We start from the raw sequence: 17,276 nt of genomic DNA, 5'->3' as shown, positions 1-17,276 counted from the left end.
AGTGTCACCCAGGAGTGGCAGGTTGGGGACACTGTGCACAGCATACCCAGCAGTGCTGCACTGCATTGTTGGCAGCACACACAGGAGCTGGCAGCATGCCCGGGAAATAAACATTGGAAGATGAAAGCAGGCCAGTGTGGGAGGTAGCAGCCTGCTCAGTTTCCAGCCTCTGATCACCTTCTTCCAAGCCCTGTTTCCTCACAGTGTCCCTTTCTTTTCCCACAATGAATGGATCATTACCCTCCATCAGGCAAATGAATCGCCTTATGAAAGATGGGATTGCCCAGATGCTTCCCCAGGGAACTGCTTTGCATTCAAAGGTGTGTGTGTATCCTGAGAAAGGAGGTGATCTGATTTCTTTTAATAGACTCATTGCAGCCTCATTGTCTGGAGCATCCACAGTTGGGTGGCTTTCTCATATCCTTCTCAAAGTCTTACTGATACAGCTCTGTAGGGTGTCTATACCAACACATTAGTACAGAAATACCACAGCAAGTAGCATCAAGCTTTGAGGTCTCATTGTTGGTCCCTTGCACCAATGCTTCATGCCAAAATCTAAGTAGATCCCACAGCTGTGCGGGTCAGGCTGGTGAAGCCTGGGGATCATAAGCAGCACTTGCACAGCCTCCATCCTGCTGGGGTCTGGCTACAGCCTGGCTCTTCTGGTATTAGGAAATTTTCTTCTTGTTTATAGCAACTATCAGCCTATTTTCTTTCTTTTCCTCCACCCTATGATCAGATGCCCCAAATGAAACATATGGTAGTAAGAACAAAGCAATTGATTATTTCCCTCTACTCAGTTACTACTGTCTCCGAACATGCACCCCTTCCTTTCCTCTTCCCCCAGCTATATACACTGAGCATGATGCCATACGGTATGGAATATCCCTTTGGGCAGTTGGGGTCAGCTGTCCCGGCTGTGTCCCCTCCCAGCTTCTTGTGCCCCCCAGCCTTGTGGTGTGAGGCAGGGTGGTGTGAGAAGCAGGGAAGGCTTTGGCTCTGTAAGCACTGCTCAGCAGGAATGAAAACATTCCTGTATTATCAACACTGTTTTCAGCACAAATCCAAAACAGAGCCCATACTAGCTACTATGAAGGAAATTAACTCCATCCTAACCAAAACCAGCACAAAGATAAGCGATGCTTTTGAAGCAAAAGCTCTCAGGTGATATGATGATATTAAATGTTACAGAATGACAGAATGGTAGAGGTTAGAAGGGACCTCTGGAGGTCATCTCAACCAGCCTCCCCCCATCATGCAGGATCAGCTAGAGCCTGCTGCCCAGGACCATGTCCAGATGACTTTTGAGTATTTCCAAGGATGGAGACTCCACAATCTCCCTGGGCAACCTGTTCCAGTGCTTCGTCACCCTCACTGTGAAAAAAGCGTTTCCTGGTGTTCAGGCACAACATCCTGTATTTCAGTTTGTGCCCATTTCCTCTGGTCCTGTCACTGGGCACTACTGTAAAGAGCCTGGCTCTGTCGTCTTTACATCCTCCCTTCAGATATTTATATAAATTGATGACAACCCCTGAGCCTTCTTTTCTCCAGGCTAAACACTTCCAGCTCTTCCAGCTTTCTTCGTAGGAGAGAAGCTCCAATCCTCTAATCATCTTAGCGGCCCTCTGCTGGGCTCTCTCCAGTAACTCCATATCTCTCTTGTACTGGGGAGCCCAGAACTGGACACGGTACTCCAGTGCTGAGTAGAGGGGAAGGATGAAGGATGACCTCCCTGCTGGCAACACTCCTAATGCAGCCCAGGGTACTGTTACCCTTTCCGGAGGCAAGGGCATGCTGCTGGCTCATATTTAACTTGGTGTTCGCCAGGACCCACAGGTCCTTCTCTGCAAAACTGCTTTCTAGCCAGTCAGCCCCCAGCACGTACGGGGGCCTGGCGCCATTGCTTCCCAGGTGCAGAACTTTGCATTTCCCCTTGCTGAACTGTTAGACTAACTAGATCCCAGCTATGCTGGCTCTGTATTTATTTTGCCTGTTGTTACTACTTATTGGCTCATTCTTTCTTGCACTGTTTATGTGGGACTGCCAAGTGGCAATTTAGCTGCATCTGTGCTGGGTGCACATGAATCCTTCATGAGTGCTACCCTGTTCTAGAAATGTAAATTCACACGTTGGCTTCATCAGTATCATTCTGAATGCAACTAACATCAATTATGTATGTTTCATTATATTTTTCCTCCTCTTCCAAGGTGCAGAATTGCTTATACAGTGTATTATTTCATCTTTGGGGTTTTTGCTGGTAATATATATGCTAGGCTGGGTTCTGTACGCAGAAGTATTCTGAAGCTGCCTCTTCTTGAAGCTGAATGAGGCCTGTTACTTCAGCCTCTCCTTACAGGGAAAGTGCTGCAGCTTTGCCTGGACAACTCGGTGGCATCCACTGAACTTGGTACAATTTGTTGAGGTTTTCCTTGCATTTGGGGATGCAAAACTGGACATGCTATTCTACATGTGGCTAAATAGAAACAGATAACCATTTTACCTGGCCTACTGGCTATGCTCCTGGTGGTACAACGCAGGATGACCTTGGCCTCCTTTGCTGCCAGGACACAGGACTTCCTTGCAGCCAACTTGCTGTCCACCAAGACCCCCATCCTTCTCTGCAAAGCTGCTCCCCAGCCCACCAGTCCCCAGCCTGTACTGTGCGGAGAGCTCTTCCTTCCCAGGTGCTGGACTTTTGAAACTCCTTGCATTTGTCCTTGCTGAATTTCATAGACTTCCCATCAGGCCATTCCTCCCATCAGTCTAGATCCCTCTGAATGGCAGCTGTGGCCTCCAGCATTTCCACTGTCCCATTTTGGCATCACCTGCAAACGTGATGAGCAGGCACTCCATCTCCTATCACAGTAACTTTTAAGGAGATGTCAAAGAGAACTGGCCCACGATATTCTTGCTTGCTACTCCAGCAGAGTGCAACCCATTGACCCCTACCCTCTGAGCCTGACGAGCTAACCATTTCTTTCCCACCTAACTGTCCACCCTCCATACTGTATAGCATCCCAGTTTGTCAGCTAGATGCAAAAAGATGAGGCGCGCTCTGGTACTTGGAACACCAAGTTATCTTTTCGTACGAGCGCAGCGAGGAGTATGCGATCAAATGGACTTCATCCATACTTTAGCCAAGCAATGAATTTGCTCCCCATTATACAGAAGGGAAACTGGTTTGGATGGGGTATTGCTCCCTTCCAGCAATGCCCACATGCCCTCAGGAGCCCCCGCCTGTCAGACTGCACTAGTCCCCTCTGCCTGCAAGGACCGTCTGACTTCAAGTACAACGCCAGGGCCGCTGGAGGCATTACCTAGGCGGGCAGCTGCCACAGCAGGTGTGTCAGCCATGAGCCATGTCTTTACAAAAACCCAAAAATACGCGCCGGGAGCACGCTGGGGAGCTGCTCCGAACACTTCCTAAAGGCCGCGGGGCCACCGGTGCGAGGCAGCGTCCCGTCCCGGGCCCGCCGGAGGCCGAGCGAGGGGAGCCAGCGCCCGGGGGGCCGGAGCGGTGCGGGGGGCTGTCCCGCAAGGCCGGGGCGGCCGGGCTCGTCCTCACCGGCGCCCGAGGGAAGCCGCCCGGCCTCCGCTCCGGGGAGAAGCGCCGGGGGCGGCTCCCGCCGTTCCTGCTCCAACGCCGAGCGTCATGGGTGAACCGCGGCCCGACTGCGGCTCCTGCGCGCTGCTGGAGCGGCCCAGCCACGCTCCGGCCCCGCATCGGCGGGGCAGTTCCGAGCGGAACCGCCGCCGCCACCCCCGGCCCTGCCCGACCCCCCACCCCACCTCCCCGCGCCCCGCTGGCCGCCGCAGCCCCCTCCCCCGCCGCTTCCTCCCGTCGGCCCCCTCCACGTGACCCAGCCCTCCCCCACGGCCCTCGCCCGAACCCAAAATGGCCGCCGGTGAGCCCCTTCCCAGATTGGGCATCGTGCCCGACTCCAAGATGGTTGTCAATGGAGGCTCCGGAGACAGCCTAGCGGGTCAGTCCGAACACTGCGGCCCGGTAGGCTGGGCGATGCCCCGCCCCAGCCAGTCCGCCGCTCGCATTGGCGCTGCCGAGGCCCAGGCCTGCTCTCATTGGCTAGAGAGGTGTCGCTCCCGCTCTCTCCGCTCCAGGGCCCGGGGAACTATTTTCCATTCGGCGGAGGGGGGCCGGGGAGGGGGCTCCGCTGAATCGCTCCGTCCGCGCCGAGCGGCAGGCGGCGGGCCCGGGCGGGGCGGCGGAGGATGCTGCGGCCGTTGGGGCCGCCGGGACGGCGCTGAGGCGTCGCTGTCCCCGCCGCCGCGCAGCGGTAGGTGCCTCCCGGCCGGGGCTCGGGCTCGGCGGACGGGACCTGCGCCGCTCGCCCCCCGGCGGCGGGAGGCGGCCGCTCCCCACCGCTGCCGCGGCCCCGCTGCCGCCCGCCGAGGCCGCGGGTCCGTGAGGGTGGCGGGGAGCTGCCGCCGTCTCCCGGCCGCGGGCGGCCAGCGCCCGAGGGAGCCGGGGGAAGGGCCGGGGCCGGGCGAGCGGGAGGGGGAGGGCTCGGCCGGGGCGCAGCAGGGTGCCTGCGGGGGAGAAGGCCGCCCCGGGGCGGGGGGGGGGGGGGGGTGTCAGGTCCGCTCGGTCCCGGCCCGCTTCTGCGGGAGGCGGGGGAAGCGGGGGAAGCCGGGGCGGGCGGCGGCAGCGAAGCCCGGGGCTGGGGGCTCGACCTGCCCCAGCCCGAGCCCGGTGCCGGCGGCCGAGGCGTTCGGCCGGGGGTGCCCCGTGTCGGGCGGCGGCGGGACGGCCCCGCCGGGCGGCCGGGTTAGTCCCGGGGCTGGTGCGGGAGCGGGAGCAGGGGCCGGCGGTCCCCCGGAGCTGGGCTTGCACGCACGTCTGTCCGTGTGGAAATCGCACTTGCGGAATTGCCGTTCAGGTCTTCGGGGCACACAGCCTAGCGTTAACCCCTTCCGCGGGGCTGGGACCTTACTCGTCAGGCAGCTCTCCTGGGGAGCGCTCGTAAAAGTTTGGAAGTCGTCTTCATATACAGCTTAAAGTTATGAATGGCTTCTTGGAACTGTAGAAGCAGTAAATCGCGTTATTTCTGCTGTTGTTAACTCTGTAATTCGACACTAGCACTGGATCACAATAGCTTAATCCCATGAAATACATTTCTGCCTCTGATATGTTTGTTTCATCGGGTTTCTGTATCATCTGATCACGTATTCTTATGAACGCAGCACATACAGTAGTTGTGCTTCCATTCCCTGAATGCTCACAGAAGGCATGCACACACCCCAACCCCTTCCTCAAGCTTGTTGGAAGTTTTCTGCAATGTGGTTATGGTTGTAAGCTACAAATTTTAGGCTGCTCATCATACGGGGTGCCCATATCCCATGGCGTGAGGTATGATCCCTGAACGTGCAACACATACCTTCTTGTGACAAATACAGTGCTTTTCCACTGAGGCTGTTTCTGGTATTGGTTGTGAGTTCAGTAAAGGTGTGCCTTTTCTCACGTAATTTGCAACAGCTTCAGGAGTGCTTTTGTTGGTGCAGTATATTCCCATAACAAGAAAATATTTTGGGGATAGATGTGGCCCAAGTGAACTAACAGTTTGTGGGGAGATGCTATGAATGGAAAGTACTACTGAAGTTTTCATTTATATAACCTTATTGAGAAACAAGTATGTTGCATCAGTTTGCATGGAAGTTGACTGGATATAATTTCAAATTGATCTGCATCCTTCAGAAGACAGGTGAATTAAGTATGCATTGGATATAGAGTGAAAATCTTGACAGGTTTTTTGTGGGTTTAAACCATTGAGCATGAAAACTGCCTTTTCATGACTATCTGAATGCTTCAAATACTTCAAATAGATTTGAATGTTCTGTTTTCTTGAGTTTTTACTTTACCTTAACATCTTCTGTGTAATTTTTTTTTAAACCTAAACTTTCCTTAGAGATGAGCAATTACATTTCAGGGCACTTCCCCCTCGCCCCCTCCCACTACTGAGTGAATGGCAGAAAAGACCCTTCTGTGGTTGCAAGTACCACAGTATGTATTTTACTAGGTTTCAAGCGTGTTATCATTTAAGATGTAGTTTTAGAATCGTTTTACTTTAATAATTTTGTTATTATCGTATGAGTTAAGGCCCAGTACTAGAAGGAAATTGTTCAGTTGCTGGACCCTTTAGTGTGACCTTCTTTTCTGGAAGTGCTTTTATTTTTATTATGGGATTATACAATGAGGGTGTAATTCCTAATTTCCTTACATGTAAACCTGGTTAACTTCAGTTTAGGGAAGTTACTCCAAGATACAGTATTTTACAAAAGAGACTTTTTAGTCCCGTTCTACTCCACAAAGTATATTTGTGCAACATGGAGGTAGTAATTTATGGGTGTCGGAAGTTTTGAGTCCCACAAATTATTGAGAAGGATGGGGTGTCCTTTCATAAGTCTTATTTCAGGAAGGGAAGTTGGGGTTGTGTCACTAGGTAATGACCATGGAGTACATCATAGCCCCCAAATGCCATTTGCCTTACTCAGACCTCATAACTTTTATGCTGAGTTCAAATCTCTCATGGGCCGCTGTGCCTACAGATGACATTAAGGCAATTTTGTAGTTAAATTCTGTTGCAAGCGTAGAAATGTTGAGGTGTGGTTCACACAGCTCAAGATCTTGTGTTGTACAGGTTTGTGCTATTAAAGGCTTCCCACTGAAGATGTCTTGCGGCCCTCAGCCTCAACATAACCCCTGTTACCTTGAATATCCCCAGTTGATGAAGTTGCTACAGTGACATACTGAAAGAAGGCAAGTTTCCAAGTTAACCTCCTCATTCATTCAGTTGTCAATCTGCAAACCAAGATATTGAAGTGGACCTGGTATCAGAGCAATAGGGTCTCTGTCAGAACAGGTCTAGTTTTGTCTTTTTGTGGATTTTGTACATTAGTCACTATGGCAGAGTGCATCAGCTATACTTTTAGGTTGCATTCTTTGTCAGTCCAAAGCAAACTACAAAAAAGACGAGACAAAACAATTTTGAGACCTGATAGACTGAGCTGCTGAAATCTGTTCTGAGTTTTCCAGTTGGTCTGGGTGTCTTGCATCTACTCTGGTTTCAGAATTGCATTAGCAATACAACCAACTAGTGAATTTGGACAGCTGGGTGGCATGCAATAGCTTGACGTGACTTCATATGTGTGACAGCATTGGAAAAATGGCTGGGTTAGTCCTTGGAGGAATATCTAGAATTTCTCTTCTGTTGCTCTTGTAATGATGACAGGTATATCTAAGAAAGAGAGAGCTGATGGAAGGGATTTGAAATCAACTGTGTTCAATTAGAAAGTTGGGGGGGGAGGTTTAATGTTATGAAACACGTGAAACCTGTCACTCTGCAGCAGGGTTCTGGGAGGACCATTCATCACATTTGATGTGGCAATTCACGTATTTCCCTGATGGACTAATAACCGAAGATGGTATAACGTGCATTTTTCGGGTCTCATTAATTATGTGTAAAGTTGAGAGAAATGTATTTTAGTCTTATCAAAGGATAGCGCTGATTACTGTTAATATTTGTAAAATTTGTAAACCGCCTTGTCCTGTGATAGCCTGTTGCTAAATATATCAGCTTTTGGTAGATACTTCATGGATTCAGGTGACTCCATGTAACTTTCATAGAGTAGATTTATCTATTCTTAAGATTTAGTTAAAGTGGTGATGTTTCATTACTGCTACTAGTTGTGAAAACAAATGTAAAATCTAAAGAGCATACCTTTTTTCTTCGCTAAAACGTACATTCCTGACTTTGTAGAATGAAAGAAGTTTTGATGTAAAGGCTTCGCCATAAACTCCTAAAATACTGATTCAGATTCTGAAATACTGGAAGTTATTCTTCTATATATGTAACTATAGTTAAGTAATTCTTGAGTAGCTGTCTATTTTTAGGCTGATTTCCTTGCCTCTTGTTTCCCCAAGAGCTATGTTTTGGTAGTTTCTTCAACCTTAAGGGGAAATTAGCACTTAGTATTATGTTGTGGTATTTATGCCTAGAGGCTTCATTAAGACTACAAGGTTTGGTTGTGTTGAGCAATATGCATCTCCAACTCCCCTCCATCTGATCATGGCCTGCACTGTACTGAGATCCCTGCTGTCTTCTAAAGATGTCTACCTAGTTTTAAATAAGTGTGGGTTTGATTCATGGGGTTTGGGGTCAGAAGGATTATTGGCTTTTCTGATACTGTCAACCTATGTATTAGCTTGAAACAAACATGCAGTTGCTCCATTGAATAAGTGCCCTGAAACATTGTATGTTTGTGTGGTTTGGTTGTTGGACAGCTTATTTTAATCTCTGAGCTATATCTAGTTAAAATATTGTATTTAAAATTTAGTAAATGTATGCTATACCTTCTGGAGCCCTTATACTTTGTCAGCTCTATAAATTAACTCTGACACACTGAATATTTTTCACCAGCTAACGTAGCTGTTAGTTAAGTTAAATAAAGGAGAAAAGCCCACATGCTCTCTCCATGCATACAGCTGGACATCTCTGTTAAATTTTTCAACAAAAAAATGAAATTTTGATTGCTTTTTAAAGCTTCATGAATACACTAATTGGTGAATCATCTAATGTGCAGTTTAGTTTCAGGAAATATGAAATGGCTCGCTAACTTCACGGTTATAAGATTATGCAGACCTTCTGAAAATCTCAGTAAGAAAATGTGTGCAGTGGTGGTGGTTGATATTTTTGGCTGTGAGAGGTTGGCTAAAACTCAATGTAGTTATGCATAGTCTGCACTAGTTTATATGGTAGAAACTCCTTTGAAGAATTATCTGGAAGGAAGAAAGAATAATTTTACAGGTTTATCTGCTCTTGGGACCTTATCCAGATTTTGTTAAAGAAGTTTGCAGTCAGGAACCTTTTCTGGATCTTTAACTGGTCCCAAATTCCTGGATAACATGGTAGTTGCTTTTTGCCCTGTGCTTTTACACAGTCGTGGTTGTTGAATTCTTCAGCCTTAATGTTGGACAGCTGCAAAACATTTAAAGCCTATCTGAGAGATTGGGATAAGGAGGAGGGGGAGATGGAGGCTTCCCAGATAAGTAATACTTCTTGAGGACTCTGAAGTATTTTCTTTATGTAGCCGTATACGGTGTGTTTCTGGTTAGCTGTACTACTTGATTATGTATTGTGTTATCAGTTGAAGTATTTAAACCACTAGTCCTTTTTTTGTGAAAGTTTAGGTCTCTACAGTAGTCGAAGAATCAAAGAGGTCAGGAATTTGCTTTTCTTTTTGCTGTAGCAGAATAAGAAAAAAATCAGTGCAGTGCATAAGATCCCTTTTGTAAACTCAAGGGTTTTTATAATAAATATTCTCATTGTTGAAGATGCGTGGAACATTCTTAGAATATTGTGGCATTGCAATACATATTGTAATGCTTACGCCAGGCACCAGTTTCTTAAAGGCAGAAGCTTTTACAGTGTTTGGAAGTGCTTCAGCAATTTCTGATTAGAGTACATTTACAGAGGTGAAATTTAAAAGATTGTTTAAAAATTTTAAGTGCAGTTGAACTAATAGAAAATATTTTTTTCTGCAGTACTAGATCTGATAACATTTTTGTTCCTCCTCAGCAGAATGGATTCTGATATTAATTCAATTGTCAGCCTGGCTCCCAGATTAAATCATTTGGGCCTCATTGCTCAAGGCCCAAATGTTAGCCACAGGATTAAGAATTCTAATTCTGGGATAAAAAGTTCTGGCACTTAGCACCTTTGACATATTTCCGTTAGGCTAGTAGAGACTCAGAGACTGCAGCTGAATGAATTAGGTTTGATCAAGGCTGTGATAAAACCCAATCAAGATAGTATCTTGGAATATTTGGCCTTTAATAACAAAAGTTTAGGTTGTAGTGATTGCTTATGCCAGTTTGACTTAATTTTTTTCTTCATGGAACTTGTCTAGCTAAGGATGAGCATGTTTAATAGGGCAGGCCTGCAGGTATCCTGTCTCTTGAAAAGAAGGCTAGGCTTCCATCTGCAAGATACCTTGAATTCTGTCCGCTTAGGTACATCTGCTTTCATAGCTACATGTATTCTCTGCCTCTGTACCTTAGGTTTTTGGTTTTGCAGTAAGGCCTGTGCAGCAGAGTCTGATTTACTGACTCGCTTATGGAAAAAGCACCCATTACTAAACTTTGTATTCAGAGAGCTTTTACGTTTGGCCTCTGTGAAGAAGGAAGTATTTTAATCATTCCACTAGTGCAGTAAGAGGTCTCTTATTCTTTTGAAGTAGCATGTGGATAAAGTGAATTAATTTTAGACTGCATATTATCTTTAATCTGCAGTTGACTGAAATCTCTGTGTGATAGATTTGGTTAAAAACTTCCACTGCTTAGCTGATGCTTTGTTTTTTTAGATCTTTAATTTTCACATTTCTGTTGGGGATTGGTGAATTACATACCTTTTTTTTAAACATGTTAAACCTCATGTGAATAGAAAGTGGAATTCAATTAAATACACAAATAGCATTTTAAAATTGGTGTGTAGTTTATTACTTCAGATGTGCTGGATGAGTAGTTAAACCAGCAATTTTATCAAAACACATTTTCTATTTAAAAATTTGCTCAATAAGTTGAAATTTCTATTTGCTTGTGTCTTTTAGATTTGGTTGATCTCATTTCTCATTCATTGGCCTTACTCAGGGCTTGGAAGAGGAAAATAACTATGTATTTTTAAGCTGCCAGACAGTTGTGGTGGTAAAATTATTAATACTTAAGATTGAGAGGTCTGGCTAAAAGGTTATCTGTACTAAAAAGAGTATTCCTTTCAAGTAAAAGTGTTGTGATTGTTTCCAACTCCTGACATCTGAGCTAGAGTAATACTGGGTGGCTGTGCCACTCCTATGGGCTCCACTAAGAGCCATCTCTCCATATTGTCACATTACTGCTTGAGTCCTCATTAGAATTGTGGCTGTTTAGCAAGGGACTTGAGGAGTCCATCGCTTCCAGGGCTGGGTACCTGGTTTTGTTAACGTTTACATGATTATTTTTTTTCCTTGCCTTTTTCCTTTTTCTGAAATAGTATATAGGTTGGGTCTCTGTGATCACTTGGCAGAGAACCCAGAGAGATGCTGTTCATGTTCCCTCACTGTTATCATAGTTAATAAAGCTTCTGTCTGACCTGTCCTAAATTGTACCTGCGTTATTATGCATTTGGAGTCCCCAGATTCTTTGACACAGTTTCTCAATTTCAACCAGTCAACCAGTTTGTTTAATCCACGATGTTATCCTTTTTCTTCAGGGTTAGTCGGTAATGGTTGTTGAGGGAGACCAACGCCGAGTGCTGGCATTGGCCTGACAGCGGGCTGCGGTGTGATGGCACGAGGGGGTGCAGGGCGGCGGGTGATGGTGTAGCGTCCCTTCAGACTGCAGTGACTTGTTCTCTCTGGAGTCCGTCTCATCTAGCCACACCTTTAATGTAAGAAAAGTCTCTTGAAACCAGCGAGCAAAGTTTCTGCTGCCAAGATCTCACCAGGTATTTCTGCAAGTTCTCGCCAGCCCCAGTGGCTTAACTCATCTGGGCATTTGACATTCTTTACCACTTTGGCAACAAACATGGTCAGCTTTGATTTTTGCTTTATTTTTATTTATTTATTAATAGTAAGTCAAGACCTTAATACAAATAGTCACAATGCTGGGTAGATTTGGATATAAATTGGATTTAAAGTTTCAGTATCAGACCAGCTTTATCTTCAAATATGTATGTAGTTTATCTACTGAAGAAGTTCCTCATAATTATTGTCCCTAAGATCCGGATGCCTTATTTATGGAAGCAAGAAATTTGACAACAAGACCTCTTGTTCTTACAGATGTAATACAAATTATACATAATAATTTAGATTAACATTATGAGATTAAAATTTCTGATAATATAATCTTGGAGAATGCAGAGGTACTGTCTCTGTGTTTAAGGCCCTGAAATGCAAAGTACTGACCCTGGGAGAGGGTGTTTGGGGTATGTTAATAAATACTTCACCTGTTTTTTTATTCTTTGCTGAGCAGCTTGTATTGGCCAGACAGGTTTTTTCTAGGTGTACACTTTGATGGTCTGGGTTGTTCTTATGTTACATGTCATTACTGTATTTCAGGAGTACATCATTTGCCTGTTAGTATTTGCTGGCAGCATTATCTTATAGCCTGTTTTGCAGTTAACAACGTTCTGTTCCATCTTGGATTATGACATTGTGATTGTTGGTTTCTTTTGACTTAGTTGTCTTTAGAAGAGAATGTTTGAAATGGACATTTGAAGAAAACCTATGTTTATTCTGGAAGCTTAACATATTTTAGAAATACTGATTTTTTTCTAATTCCTAGTCACTTATTTTGAGGATGAAAATAATTTTTTGCTCTTTATTATAAAGATAACTTAGCAATTAGTCCTCCAGCATGACAATTCCAATATAACTTATCTTATGGTCTTCTGTGGTGCTTTCATGTCTCAATTAAAATGTTTGCAAGTTCAGTAAATCCACATGGTAGTCTATATATAGAGGTATTTTTATTGCCCATTGAGTTGTATCCTAGCAAATTTATTTGAGTAAATACAAGGACTCTTTCAGATTGACCTGCTGATCTACTGTTTCCCAACTCAGAAGGGAAAATCCGGGGATCTTGACAAAAGTTTTAATATTTAAAATGCTGAAACGGTTGTGCAGTAAGAAGGGAGAAAACTGCTTTGCCTTGAGAGTCTGGGTTGACCAGTGTCAATTCTCATGTGCAAGTGATACGGTTTTGTCCGCTCAAATTCCTTGGGGTCTGAAGCATCTGTTAGAGGATTTAGTGTTTTTGTTGGTAGAACTGTTAGTCCTTGTATGCATATGACCTGGTTTTATTCTTCCAAACTCCTTTGGGAGTGAAGCATCTGTTAAAGAATTTTCAGTGTTTTTGTCAGAAGGAATGTGACTAAAGTTCAAAACTGTCAAGTAATTACACTCATCTATAGCTCAGAGTTGCTTATGTGGATGACTGATGACCGCTGCATTGAACAATTTTTCTATTTTGATACTTGTCTAACAATTGTGAACAGAATAAATGAGGTTAGGGGTCATAAGGTCCAGACCAGTAATTTGTGTCTGAAAAAGTAGTAGTCATCTTCTATTTTAGATTAAGGTTTGGACATAGATTCAGCATGGCATGTGGTTTTGGAAAAACATTTTGTTCACTGTATGTATAGTAATGTATGTAATTGAAGCAAAACTGAATTTTGTTGATTAAACTTGTTTCCAGAACTAGGTCTAGAAGCCAGCTTCTAGGGGCTAACTCTTAAGTGGTCTGAAAGTTTGAAATCTCCCATCTTTTGTGCATTTTTTGGTTTGTCTCTTCCTCACATCTGTTTATCACTGTTTGGGGTTTTTGTTGGCTTTGGGTTTGTTTTTTTTTGTTCATTTGGTTTTTTTAATGGTGGGTGCTGTTTGGCTTTTTTGCAACTAGTTTTGATCACAGTTTTAAGAATGGAAAAAATTTGCATAGTAATGCATCTTCAGTTGTCTTTCTGAGGCTGTCTATATTTAACTGATATTTGGAAATCGTTGTTAGTAGTAAGCTCCAGACACAGCCCTGTTTTCATCAATACAGTTGGTTTATTTTGGTAGAAAATAGTCTCCCTGAGCATCATAGATGACAATAGATAAGCTGAAGATTTGCAGTTAGACTTATTGTATAAATAGTTCTTAAGATATGACTAGTGTTAGTCCTATAAATTCTTCCTTATAGGCTCAAAAATTATAATATTATGAATTCGTTTTTTTTGTTAGGCAAATATTTCCCTTATTATGACTGTGTAAAAGAAAGACTGCAAAAGATCTACATAGCCCATGAATTCTATAACAGTTTTTAAACTTCAGTCAAATATGAGAGATTAATCAATTTTGTAGCATAAGCCAATCATCTCAATGCTAGTCAAGCTAACATGGTATACTAATAGTATATCTACGCGTGGTAGGTCATCCCTGTACTTTGCCAGTTTCATTGACAGGTGTAATGTCACACAAGGTTCTTAATGGGACACTTGCATTGGCATTTTCTATTTTCCTGAGAAATATAGAGGCATTAAGATTATTTTTTTTCTTTCCTCACAATCCCAGAGATCAGTGAGTAAAGCAAACCTGAAAATTGTGGGCAGAAGAGAATATTGTTATGTAAGGAGATAAAATGCCATACAGCTGTGGTTTACAACTTGTTCATTACTATGAAATTTGATAAAACTATATTCCTCTTTTTTTAACATTAATGCTTTGTTTGACAGAAGTTTGATACAGCAAAGATGTGCAAAGAAATAGTTCTGCCCTTTTTGTTATGCAGTACAAATCTAGAAAGAGGCTAGTCTTGTTCAAGGTCCATTCTCAATTTTTTCCTGTGAACTCACTGCTTGTATCTCATTTTCCGAGTTCTCACAAATATTGGGCTTGTTTTTTTCTGTTACTCATAGACTTGCTTTTCTTTGTACCATTAAGTTACAGCTCTAATGCCAAAAATTCTACTTTGCAATTTAATTTTGGCTTATTTGAAGAGGGTCAGTAATTATAGTTACTGTTTCCAGCAAGTTGAGGTTTTCCAGCAGTCTTTCTATGAAGAATGTGACTGTGGATTAATTGAACATAAAAATGAGTCAAAAACTTTTTTTCTGCCAAAGGCAAACATAGGAGTAGGTGCTAGTAAGGTTTTGAAAACTCTGTTACCTAGGTAATTGGTAGATCTATTTAGAGCTGTTGCTCAAGAAAGTATAAAACTGATTTAATTCAGTGAGAAAGTTATTGGGGTACAGCTTACTTGTAAAATAGCAGTTTTCTGGAAGCTTTTTAATTTTCACTCTTAAAGCCAGTTGATGTCAAGGCGTTTTTAAAGCCTGCTGTCTCCTAGCTTCCTGCCAACAGTGGGGTTGTCATCTCTAAAGCATGGTACCCTGTCTTTTTTCAACTTACTCTGAATTCAGAGAGGACAGTAAGTTAACAGTTGTTTAAGTATGCTGATATCATGGATGACATACCTAACAGCATTAATTATCTTCTGCGTAACTAGTTTATGCACATTCCTTTAGCATCCTGGAGGGGCCAAGGAGGCAACAGTGGTGGTGCTCTGTGGCAGCAGGATGACGTATGTTAGTCCTTGAATAGTGTGTAATAGTATTCAGCTGATATGTGTCTTCTGTTTAGTTCTGTGGTTTCATTAATGCCTGTAAATTTTTCTAATGCTCAGTATGCACTTTTCTTTTATAAAAACACCATAGTACTGGTATAAGGAATGATCTAGAGGGAAGCACTTTGGAAATGTAACTGAGTTTGTTATTAGCATGGAAAAGTAATCTTAGCTGTCGTTACTGTGCTGTCAGAAACCCTCATGGTTTGCATACAGCTGGAGTTATGGTGGTGTTACAGTACAGCTACATTGGCAAAAATTCTAGTCTTTGATTTGGGACAGCGATGGAAGCCAAATGGGGAGGAAAAAAGTCAATGTACAAAGCTACCTCTCTGTTACAAAAATCATACTAGATAAGCCTACTGATACAGCAGTGTTTGCAAATCCCTTAAGCATAGATGAATCCAGTGCTTCTGATTCTTGTTTTCTACTCATTTAGCTTTGCATGTGTATTTCATAATCTTTTTACTAATTTTGGAGTTGAACCATGTATTTAGCTCTAATGGGAAGTGATTGTACTTCCAACGTTCAAGGCAGCATAGGCAGTTAAATGCCTCTATGCAGGAGCTAAGCCTGGGGCTCAAAAAAATGCACGCAGAAAATTGCTACTCAGAAGGCTTTGCAAGCATACCTATTCTATATGTGCAGGAATTAAGTAGATAGGAGTAAACTGTATTCATGTACTTTGGTTGTCATACGGGAGTGCACGGAAGAAAGATAGGACTGGAGCCTCTTGGTGAGGAGCAGCAGCAAAGGAGTGTATGGTAGACTGAGGTGAAATCAAGTTCTGTGTGTCTGGACTCTGCAGAGCTGAAGCTTACAGCGTGTCAGTAGTAGCACAACCACTGATGGTGGTGGAAACCGTTGTGTGCAATCCCTGGGCTGCGATGTGGTGCCAACCAGGTGGTGCTGTAAAAAGAATAATTGCAGCATTTGCATCTTCCTTCCCTCTCGAGAGGTAGCAAGGACATATGGCCGTGGAAGTCTGTTGTTGGGGGAACACATTAGAGTCCTTCAGTGTGTCCTGAGGAGGACAACAAAGCTGGTGAAAGGGCTGGAAGGCATGTCCTGTGGGGAGCAGCTAAGGACTTTGGGCCTGTCTAGTTTGGAGAAAAAAAGGCTGAGGGGCAACCCCGTTGCTCTCTACAGCTTCCTGAGGAAGGCAAGTGGAGGGGAGCTGCTGATCTCTGTTCCCTGGGGTCCAGTGGTAGGATGTGTGGGAATTGTTCAGAGCTGTGCCGGGGAGGTTTAGACTGGACGTTAGGAAGCATTTCTTTCCCGAGAGAGTGGTCAAACACTGGAAGAGGCTTCCTAGAGAGGTAGTTAATGCGCCAAGCCTGTCAGCGTGTAAGAGGCATTTGGACAATGCCTTTAATAACATGCTTTAACTTTTGGTCAGCCCTGAATTGGTCAGGCAGTTGTACGAGATGATCGCCCCTTTCAAATGTAATAGTCTGTTCTATAAAACAAACAAAACCCCAACAACAAGCAGCCAGTGTTCAGACAAAGGTATGACTTTGGAGCAGGTGTAGCTGTATTCACAGGCACTCCAGTTTTAGGCTGTCTGCCTGTAGTGCTCCTCTCGTGATACCTGAGATAGCTTTAAGTTTCCCGTAGTGGGAGTTGAACAATGGTAATGTGATGTAAAGAGTTAGCAGCCATGGCTGTTTCTGTTTTTATTTATATATGATTTGAGGTTAAACAGAATGTCCAGGACTGCTTGGAGGAGAGTCAGAAGAGTGAATAAAATCTCTCCTGCTCATTGTGTTTTCTTACTGTTGAGGTGGTGCTTCTCTTCAGACTCTTTGAGGGGTCTTACCTAGTCTTTGTGGACTCTAGCTCCTGCTTACCAGGGACCTAAAAGTCCTCGATTTTCAGTAGTAACTTAAGAGAATATTGTCTTTATGTCCATGTTGCTTCACTTTCTTGTTCACTGCCTCCACTCGGTACTCTTCAGATGGAGTATAATGTACAAGATCAAGGCTGCGAAGCCTTCCGGTTGAGTGTAACATCTCTTGAGGCTTGCGAAGGTCACTTTGATTTGCCTTTCATGCAATGTTTTCTGGGGAAAACAGGATGGCATAGACTGTTAGTGTTACCTGGTCTCAATGAGTAATCAAAT

The 17,276-nt window shown here is 44.0% G+C and overlaps 1 protein-coding gene across 5 annotated transcripts in view; it reads left to right on the top strand.

Annotated features, from left to right (window-relative positions):
* The window catches only part of SOCS5 (suppressor of cytokine signaling 5), a 93,431-nt gene that overhangs the window by 54,028 nt on the left and 22,127 nt on the right, over window positions 1-17,276 (top strand). For 2 of the 5 annotated variants that reach the window (XM_040611705.1, XM_040611703.1), the window contains exon 1: window positions 4,156-4,295. The exons of the other annotated variants lie outside the window; for them this stretch is intronic. The gene's annotated coding sequence lies outside the window, so the exon portion shown is untranslated. Of the gene's footprint in view, window positions 1-4,155; window positions 4,296-17,276 lie in introns of those variants that run through there. 5 annotated transcript variants of the gene reach the window in all.

Source organism: Falco naumanni, chromosome 12 (assembly GCF_017639655.2).
Source record: "Falco naumanni isolate bFalNau1 chromosome 12, bFalNau1.pat, whole genome shotgun sequence".
Classification (NCBI taxonomy): Eukaryota; Metazoa; Chordata; class Aves; order Falconiformes; family Falconidae; genus Falco; species Falco naumanni.
Note: the sequence above shows the minus strand (reverse complement) of the source record. Positions and strands in the feature narration are given on the sequence as shown.